Source organism: Apium graveolens, chromosome 10, assembly GCF_009905375.1.
Source record: "Apium graveolens cultivar Ventura chromosome 10, ASM990537v1, whole genome shotgun sequence".
NCBI classification, from domain to species: domain Eukaryota; kingdom Viridiplantae; phylum Streptophyta; class Magnoliopsida; order Apiales; family Apiaceae; genus Apium; species Apium graveolens.
In genome coordinates, this window is record NC_133656.1 from 94077573 (window position 1) to 94086823 (window position 9251).

Below are 9251 nucleotides of genomic sequence, written 5' to 3' on the forward strand. Positions count from 1 at the left end.
TATTACCCTGAAACACATAAACACTAAAAAAACGCATCAAATACACAAAATACTTGATTTCAAGACACCAATTTAAGACCTTCTAATTGGTATAAAATGCCACTTATCACACCCCCAAACTTAAATCGATGTTTGTCCTCAAGCGTCACAGACTCAAAAACAAATAAAAACATGCATGAATGCAATCTATATGAAATGCAGCGATCCCCCTTACTACGAACAAACCAACCAACTTACAACATCTCAACAAATACAATTAGGCGACTAAAGATCAATCAAACCATGCCAACTAACATACAGCCAGAAACGTGGTGTGTGCAGATGCTTAACAGATATGCTCCGGAACTAAATCAATTATTACGACTCAACTATCATCAAGGCAATCACATGATTATACAAAGAATAAAAATTCTAGGCACAAAGTGACTTATAACACTATGAGAATCCTGGAGCTTATTACGGAATCATGCTTTTTATTAATAACAGTAATGCTTATTTGACCGTGCAATGAGTGAGGTCCACAAAAGTCTTATACAATGGTATCCATGTAGTGAGCGTTAGGTTAGCGGATCCCAGACTCTAAAAGCCTTAGGTCACTAGGCACAAAGTCCCCTAAGAACTTAATAACTCGAATACCAAAGAGCCCACTCGTGATTAATTATGCATAAACACATACTCTTTTTTTTCTTTTTTTCTGTTTTTTTTTTCTATTTTTTCTTCTTTTTTTTTCAAAATTTCTGAGCAAGTGCGTTTCGCTCCATCTTGCTCAACCCTAGACTACTCGCATAACATACGAGCCGACTACTAGCCAATTGACGCCTAGCCACAATTAGCAACAACTTCAATTTTTTACTCCATTTTTTTCTTTTTCATGCCTTTATCACTAAGAACCTATTATAAAATTCTAAGCATAATAAATAGATTAACCTCGAAAACAAGCAGATCATAACAATCTAGTCCTTAAGCATTCTCTAAGACTTAGTGAAAATACAAGTGCTTCTAGCATGCATATCAACCTACATGACTCAACATCACTTTAATGATATCACTACACTCGCATCAACATCACAAATCAGTCGGTAAATCATCGCAAAAGGGATCATGGTATATGCATGAGCAACATGATATGATAAACAAATAAAGCTATAAAAAAAACTATATGGCAAAAAATTATGCAACTATATGAACTAACTATCATGAATATGCAGCTATATGACACACACACAAAATATTCCTTAACTACCACCCCCAAACTTAAAATCTTTACTGTCCCCAGTGAAGGTAGTAGAAAGGAACACATGGTATACCTACTCGGAGTCATCATCATCATCACCCTCAGTGGGTGGTGTATCAGGAGGCAGATATGTAGAGTCCTCACCAAAAACTTGCCACTGGATGTCAGCTCCAAGGCCTCGAAAAGCAGTCCCTAGCGCAAGGGTGAGCTCCTGAGCAAACCTGCTCTGCGTCTCATACATAGCATCCATCCTCCGTGACAGCCTCCTATATTGGGCATCAGCCATCCCACACCCTCCTGAGCTCTCGAAAAAACCATCCTCATCACGCCTAGGCCTCGCCATAGTAGCACCTCGTGCTGGACGTCCTCCTGGAAGACGATAACCCAGCCCATGCTCCTCGGGCTCACCACCGGTCCACTCCTGCATCGCATTCAGAGTCCCGGAATCTATAGGAGCGGCTGGCAACTACAACTGCTCATGAGACGGCCACTGAACTCCCACCGCTCGATAAAGCTTAGAAACCGTGGATGCATAAGGGATGTTCATGTGCTTAGCTCCCCTCAAAAACTTCAGAATTCCTTGGTAGATGAACTCACCAAGGTCCACATAATACTTCTCATTCAAAATTCCCCACAACAACTGTGCTCTCTCAACTGTGACCTCATGTGCATGCGAAGAAGGCAGAATATTAGTATAAATAAACGCATTCCATGCACAAGCATATCTGTTCATCGCGATTGCCGGAAAGTGACGATACTCATTAGTTCCAGTCTTGAAGGTCCACACTGTGCCCTGCCTACAGAGAGTAGCACAAATCAAATCCAAGTCAAAATCCTCAGCAGTTTTCTCGTTCCAGTTCTCTTCCGTGGGCTTCCTCTCTCGCTGTCCAATCACACGGTGAATCGCCGCTGGGTGATAATCCACCGTCATCCCCCGGACCACAGAAAACCCATTCTTCTCGGCCTTCATGTTCGCATAGAACTCGCGAACCACGCTCATCGACAGTGCTTCAGGTGACTCACAAAAAGCTATCCACCCCTTCTCAGCAATCATAGGTAACAACTCACCATCCCTCCCTGATGGTAAAAACCCCCTCTCCTTCAGAATCGGCTTCCCCAAAAGCCTAGTGTACTCCTCCTCCGCAGCCCTATCATTCAAACGAGGCCTCGCAGTAGTACCCTTCGAAGAATCAGCCGTAGGCACAGTGCTGCTGCTATCAATAGTCCTTGCTCTCTTGGGTGCCATTGAATCTGAATAAAAGTGCTTGCGAATTGTGTTTTTGTGTTTGGGAGAGAGTTTGAGTGTAGAAGTTGTGTGGGAGATATATGGGATATGTGTATGTATATATATAGGGAATGAATTAGGGTAGAATTTGATTAGGAGTGGGTTTATGGGTAAAAATCATGGGATAATGGGGAATAGGTCGTGGGTTTTATGGGCTGAAATTTGTGTTTTCATTTTCTGATTTTTTTTATTTTTATTGATCTTAAAAAAAAATTCATTCAGCCGACCCCTGAGCGGTCGCTCAGCAAAGCTAAGCGGGCGCTCAGCAGAGCTGAGCGGGCACTCAGGGGATCACTGGAAAAAAAAATTTCAACCCGGTTTTTCTGATTTTTTTATGGTTTTGGATAGGTTATTAACTTCTAAGGGTTCCTGTAACAAAAAATCATGGGTTGCCTCCCACGCAGCGCTTCTTTTTCGTCATTAGCTTGACGTTGCGTACCTTCCTCAAGTTGACAATAAAACGGCACTAACCACTTCTCGGTTTGTCGTGTCCCCATAGTAGTGCTTCAAACGTTGACCATTAACCTTGAATGCTTGATCCGGATCATTCTCAAAAATCTCCACCGCTCCGTGTGGAAACACAGTTTTGACAATAAAAGGTCCAGACCACCTTGATTTCAACTTCCTAGGAAAAAGTCGGAGACGAGAGTTGAATAAGAGAACTTGTTGCCCCGACACGAATAACTTAGGATGTAGCTTCCTATCGTGCCACCTCTTCACCTTTTCCTTGTACATTTTGTTGTTCTCGTACGCTTGGAGTTGAAATTCATCAAGTTCATTAAGCTGAAGCATTCGCTTCTTTCCAGCTGCATCTAGATCCAGGTTCAACTTTTTCAACACCCAATAGGCCTTATGCTCAAGCTCCGCAGGTAAATGATATTCCTTACCATACACCAGTTGAAACAGGGACATACCAAGTGGAGTTTTATATGCTGTTTTGTAAGCCCAAACAGCTTCATCGAGCTTTAAAGACCAATCCTTCCTTGACGGACAAAAAACCTTCTCTAGAATGCGCTTGATCTCTCTGTTAGACACTTCCGCTTGACCATTTGTTTGCGGATGATAGGCAGTAGCAACTCGATGATTCACATTATAATGCTGCATCATAGAAGTGAACTTACGGTTGCAAAAATGCGACCCTTCATCACTTATGATTACCCGAGGCATTCCAAACCTAGTGAAAATCTGCTTATGAAGAAAATTCAACACTGCCTTTGCATCATTTGTCGGTAGAGCTTTGACTTCTACCCATTTTGAGACATAATCGACTGCCAGCACGATGTACTGATTGTTGCAGGACGAGACAAAAGGCCCCATGAAATCGATTCCCCAAACATCAAAGACCTCGACTTCAAGCATCACATTTAACGGCATCTCATCCCTTCTCGTCAAATTTCCCACTCGTTGGCAACGATCACACCTTAAAACAAACTGATGAGCATCCTTAAACAAAGTAGGCCAGAAAAAACCTGCTTGCAGAATACGAGCTGCCGTCTTCTCACCACCATAGTGTCCACCATAAACTGTGGAGTGGCAGTCTCGTAATATCCCCTCCGTCTCACAGAACGGGATGCATCTTTTGATGATCTGGTCAGCTTCCTGTCTAAACAAATACGGTTCATCCCACATATACCACTTCACCTCATGCAGAAACTTCTTCTTTTGATCTGAGGTCAAATTAGGAGGCAAAATATTGCTGACAAGATAGTTTACAATATCTGCAAACCATGGCTCTTCCTCCCGAACTGCGAACAACTGCTCATCCAGAAAAGATTCGTTGATCAATGTCTTATCCTGTGAAGTAGACTCGGGATTCTCCAATCTAGAGAGATGGTCAGCTACTTGATTCTCAGTACCTTTTCGATACTTGATCTCTAACTCAAATTCCTGTAGTAAGAGCACCCAGCAAATGAGTCTCGGCTTCGAATCCTTCTTGGAAACCAAATAGCGAATGGCCGCATGATCAGTGAATACTGTCACTTTTTTCCCAAGCAGATAAGATCGAAATTTCTCGAAACCAAAGACTATAGCCAATAGCTCCTTCTCAGTAGTGGTGTAGTTTATTTGGGCCCCATTTAGGGTCTTGCTAGCATAGTAGACCACATGAAAGAGATTATTCTTGCGCTGCCCAAGAATTGCGCCTACCGCATAATCACTCGCATCACACATCATCTCAAAAGGCTCTGTCTAATCCGGTGCTGTAATAACTGGTGCAGTGATCAAACTCTTATTAAATGTCACGAATGCCATCAAACATTCATCATCAAATTTGTAGGCACATCTTTCTCAAGCAAGTTGCACAGCGGCTTAGATATCTTCGAAAAGTCCTTGATGAAACGCCGATAAAAACCCGCATGACCGGGAAAACTACGGATTCCTTTCACAGAAATAGGTGGTAGGAGATTTTCAATGACTCCCACCTTGGCTTTATCCACTTCAAGACCCTTGCTAGAGACCTTATGCCCAAGAATAATGCCTTCATGTACCATAAAATGACATTTTTCCCAATTGAGCACCAAATTAGTTTCCACACACCTTTTGAGCACGGCACGAAGATTATTCAAACATTCATCATACGAATGTCCAAAGACGGAGAAGTCGTCCATGAACACCTCGACATTATTCCCAATCATGTCAGAGAATATAGCCATCATACATCTCTGAAAAGTGGCCGGTGCGCCACATAACCCAAACGAAACTCTACGAAAAGCAAATGTGCCAAATGGAAAAGTGAAGGTAGTCTTTTCTTGATCCTCTGGTGCAATACAAATCTGATTATACCCTGAGTAACCATCCAGAAGACAATAGTACTCATGACCAGCCAACCTGTCAAGCATCTGATCAATAAATGGAAGAGGGAAGTGATCCTTCCTTGTGGCCTTGTTCAACTTTCGGTAGTCCATGCATACTCTCCCACCTGTAACTGTTCGAGTGGGAATGAGCTCATTCTTCTCATTTGCTACCATAGTGATACCTCCTTTCTTAGGTACACATTGCACGGGGCTCACCCAAGAACTGTCAGAAATAGGATAAATGATGCCTGCATCCAGCCATTTCAGAATTTCTTTCTTCACCACCTCCTTCATGATAGGATTAAGTCTGCGTTGTTGCTCAACAGTGGACTTACTACCCTCCTCTAACAGAATCTTATGCATACAATATGAAGCGCTGATCCCTTTGATGTCTGCTTTGGTCCATCCAATAGCCGATTTGAATTCTCTCAAAATCCTTAAGAGCTTGTCCTCCTCACTACCTGAAAGGTCAGATGCAATAATAACAGTTAAAGTAGATGCATCACCTAAAAAGGCATACCTCAAGTGTTCAGGCAATGGTTTAAGCTCCAAGGTAGGTGCTTCCTCAATAGATGGTTTGAGCTTTCCTTCAGCATTTTTAAGGTCAGAAGTACCAAGAGATTCAAATGGCATGTCTAGCTTTCGCCTCCAGGGAGAAGCATTTATATATTGTAGTTGCTCATTTCCATCCTCATCATCACTGTCAAAATCCCCCACTAAGGCTTTCATTTTTATAGGTAAGGTAAGAAGAATATAAAATGTTTTACCTTTGCAGAACAAGTTCTAATATTGGGTCCTTCTTCCTTACAGTATACAAACCCGGGAGGCCTTTTTTCGGCTACATTTGACTTGGTCTATTCCTCCATGTTCTCATGTACTATTTGGGTTCCTTCATCCAATTTTTACGTATACAATGTTTATTCTTGAAATTTTCACTTAGTTACATGTATTGATAAATGAAAAGAGTACAGTTAGTACACAAGTCTAACCTTTTATGTGCAGGTTCTTATGTTATGACCAATGTTAGGGCGAAAACACGCGCTAATATTCACGCAAGTATACGCGTTCACAAGTAGTATAAGACATAAATCAGATTCATTCCCACAGAGACTCAGACTAATTATGTTCAATTAAACTCACTCACCAATGTATGTTTACTTCTCAATGTTAAAACAATAACACTTAAATTTGTTAACTAATTATTAACTACAATTAACTACTAAAATTAACCACTTAATTAACACTTCGAATTAACAATATTAAAACACTCATGAGATCACAAATTTATTACTACTTCCTTCAATAGTCATTGTTATTACCCTTAGCATGCAACAATGATGATATTAATCGAATAACACGAAACTAATAAAAGCCAACTTTCATTGTACTAATACCATTCTACCAAACATCCACAATTAAGATAAAAGTTGAATAGGCATCAATTATGTCGAGTCCCCATATGTCTACAGAAATTGACAACATAATGAATTAAGCACAAGTTATTCCTTTTGATTACACAGGTCAAATAAAACGGTTAGAGTTACCTAGTAATCATGCCACATCATACATGAATCTATGCTAGCATGACAAGTTCTGAATCTCGAGATCCACCGTCGCTTCACAAGAGATTAACACCCTATCTTATATGTTCGCGACGCACATAAGACGAATACGCACAACCAATACTAGATATCATATAATCATCACACACTAAGGTATTAAACAACTAACTAAAGAATTCCATGGTAAATCCGTTACGACCCCATGATCACGATTAGCCCATGATAGCACTTATCGTCATCATGGGTTCATATGAAAATATGATAAATAAACACAAGAGAATAATAACTAAACTAATTATATTAAACCAGAGTACGTCACAAGAGTAAATAGGTTCAAAGCAAAGAAAACTAGCATCCAACGTTACAACGAAATAAAGAATCACAAGAAAATATGTTTCCTCTTCGTTGCGGTGTGCTAAAACGGTCTTCTTCCTTATCTCCTTCGCTCCTCGATTAATACAATGATTCAACACCCGTGAAACGTCTCTGAAATCTACTTATATAGAAGTCCCATAAAACTCAGATTACTCAGAAGTTGGAAGCCAAACAGAAATAGGAGTCTAAAATAAATATTAAAATTTCCCGACCCTGCGCGGTCGCTCAGCTATGCTGAGCGGGCGCTCAGCATAGCTGAGCGGGCGCTTAGCATAGCTGAGCGGGCGCTCAGCTTTCTGAGCGGGCGCTCAGACCCCTACCGGAAAATGTCTGATTTTTGCTCTGTTTCTTCGCTGTAATCTGCTCCTCTCTTCCCTCTCGCAATGCTAGACACATGCCAAGGCTTATTATTGATGATTACTCCCCCGAAATGCAACTATTATCCTGAAATGCACAAACACTAAAAAAATGCATCAAATACACAAAATATTTGATTTCAAGACACCAATTTAAGCCATTTTAAGACGTTCTAAGTGGTATAAAATGCCACTTATCAACCAACCCCTTTGCAGTGACTATTTTATACTTGTTCCTATCCTCTTCATCATTTAAGGGTCATTGGCTCTAGTTTGAATAATATCTGATCAAGTATCCCTTTTCTTTTTTAGTCTCCCTGGAGCTATTTTTTTAAGTGGTGGCAATAATGGGGTTTCATCAGTTTGTTCCCAGAATTATGGACTATTAATAGGTTCCAATACATGGCTATAAACTTGCAAGTACCATGTTCTTCTATGTCAGTCATCCATGTATTCTAGTGGGCTTTCTTTTTGAAAAAATATACATAAACATGCATGAAAACAAGATATACATGTTAGTTGCCATTTTCTGCATGCACAAACCTTGTTTTTCAGGTCATATACAATCTCATGACCACCATTTGTCATGGTCACATGGTATTTATCGGCATAATTCCAAATTGGCCATGCTCTAGCTACCATTTCCATTTCCTTGTATTCAGATTTATATCAAGTTCAAGTAAATATAGGAAATCAACAGTTATATATGATATGTAAAAAGATACAAGAAATTACTTGTGAAGCTTTTTCATTGGCTTAGTGCAAAATGTAGTGTTGCTCATTTCCATCTTAGTTTTTCTCCTACAAATTCTTTCCAAGCATGTGATATGGATTGATTTGAACATAGTCACAATTCCCATCACCCTAAATCGATTGATTGTATATTAAAAACTTTACATTTATTGTTGACAACATTTATTTTTGACGAACCTGTCGGATTTGCAAATTTCTCTAAAGGTTGTTCTACTACATTGTGACTTTGGTTTTACTATCAACCAAACATGTGCTTTTAGGGAAAGCTACAAGTTAAATATCATGTTATAATATGCATACTAACATAGTATATGATGGTGCAGAATGAGTTTTTGAGGGAAGAAAGGTACCTTCTTTAACTCATCCATCTGCATCTTAAAGAAGTATTTTGTAGTTGCCCTCGCGGCACACCACAGAAGCCTCCTCACTCCAATTCTTTTATGTTCCTTATGCAAATTCCTATATAAGTGCATAACGCAAAATCGATGCTCAACCTCTAGAACGTGAGCTTCAAGTGCATTTACCAGGCCTTTTTGCCTATCAGAAATAAAGGTATAAGTGGCAGCATTAGACATCCTTAGGTCATCATTCAACAGACCAATAAACCATCTCCAACTATTATTATTTTCGGCTTCGACTTTGGCCCAAGCAAGTGGATACATCGCGTCATTTGGGTCAGTTGCAACTGCTCTTTAAAGGATTCCACCTATTGGGCCTCGAAGGTGACAGCCATCTAACCCAATTATTGGTCTACAACCATCCATAAAACCCTCCTTAATGGGCCAAGGCAAACATAAAAACGCTTAAATCTTCTTACTTCTTCTCTTGGTCTAGCAGGCTCATACATTATCTTAATAGTTGATGTTGGCATCTATCTTCTAACTTCATTTCCAT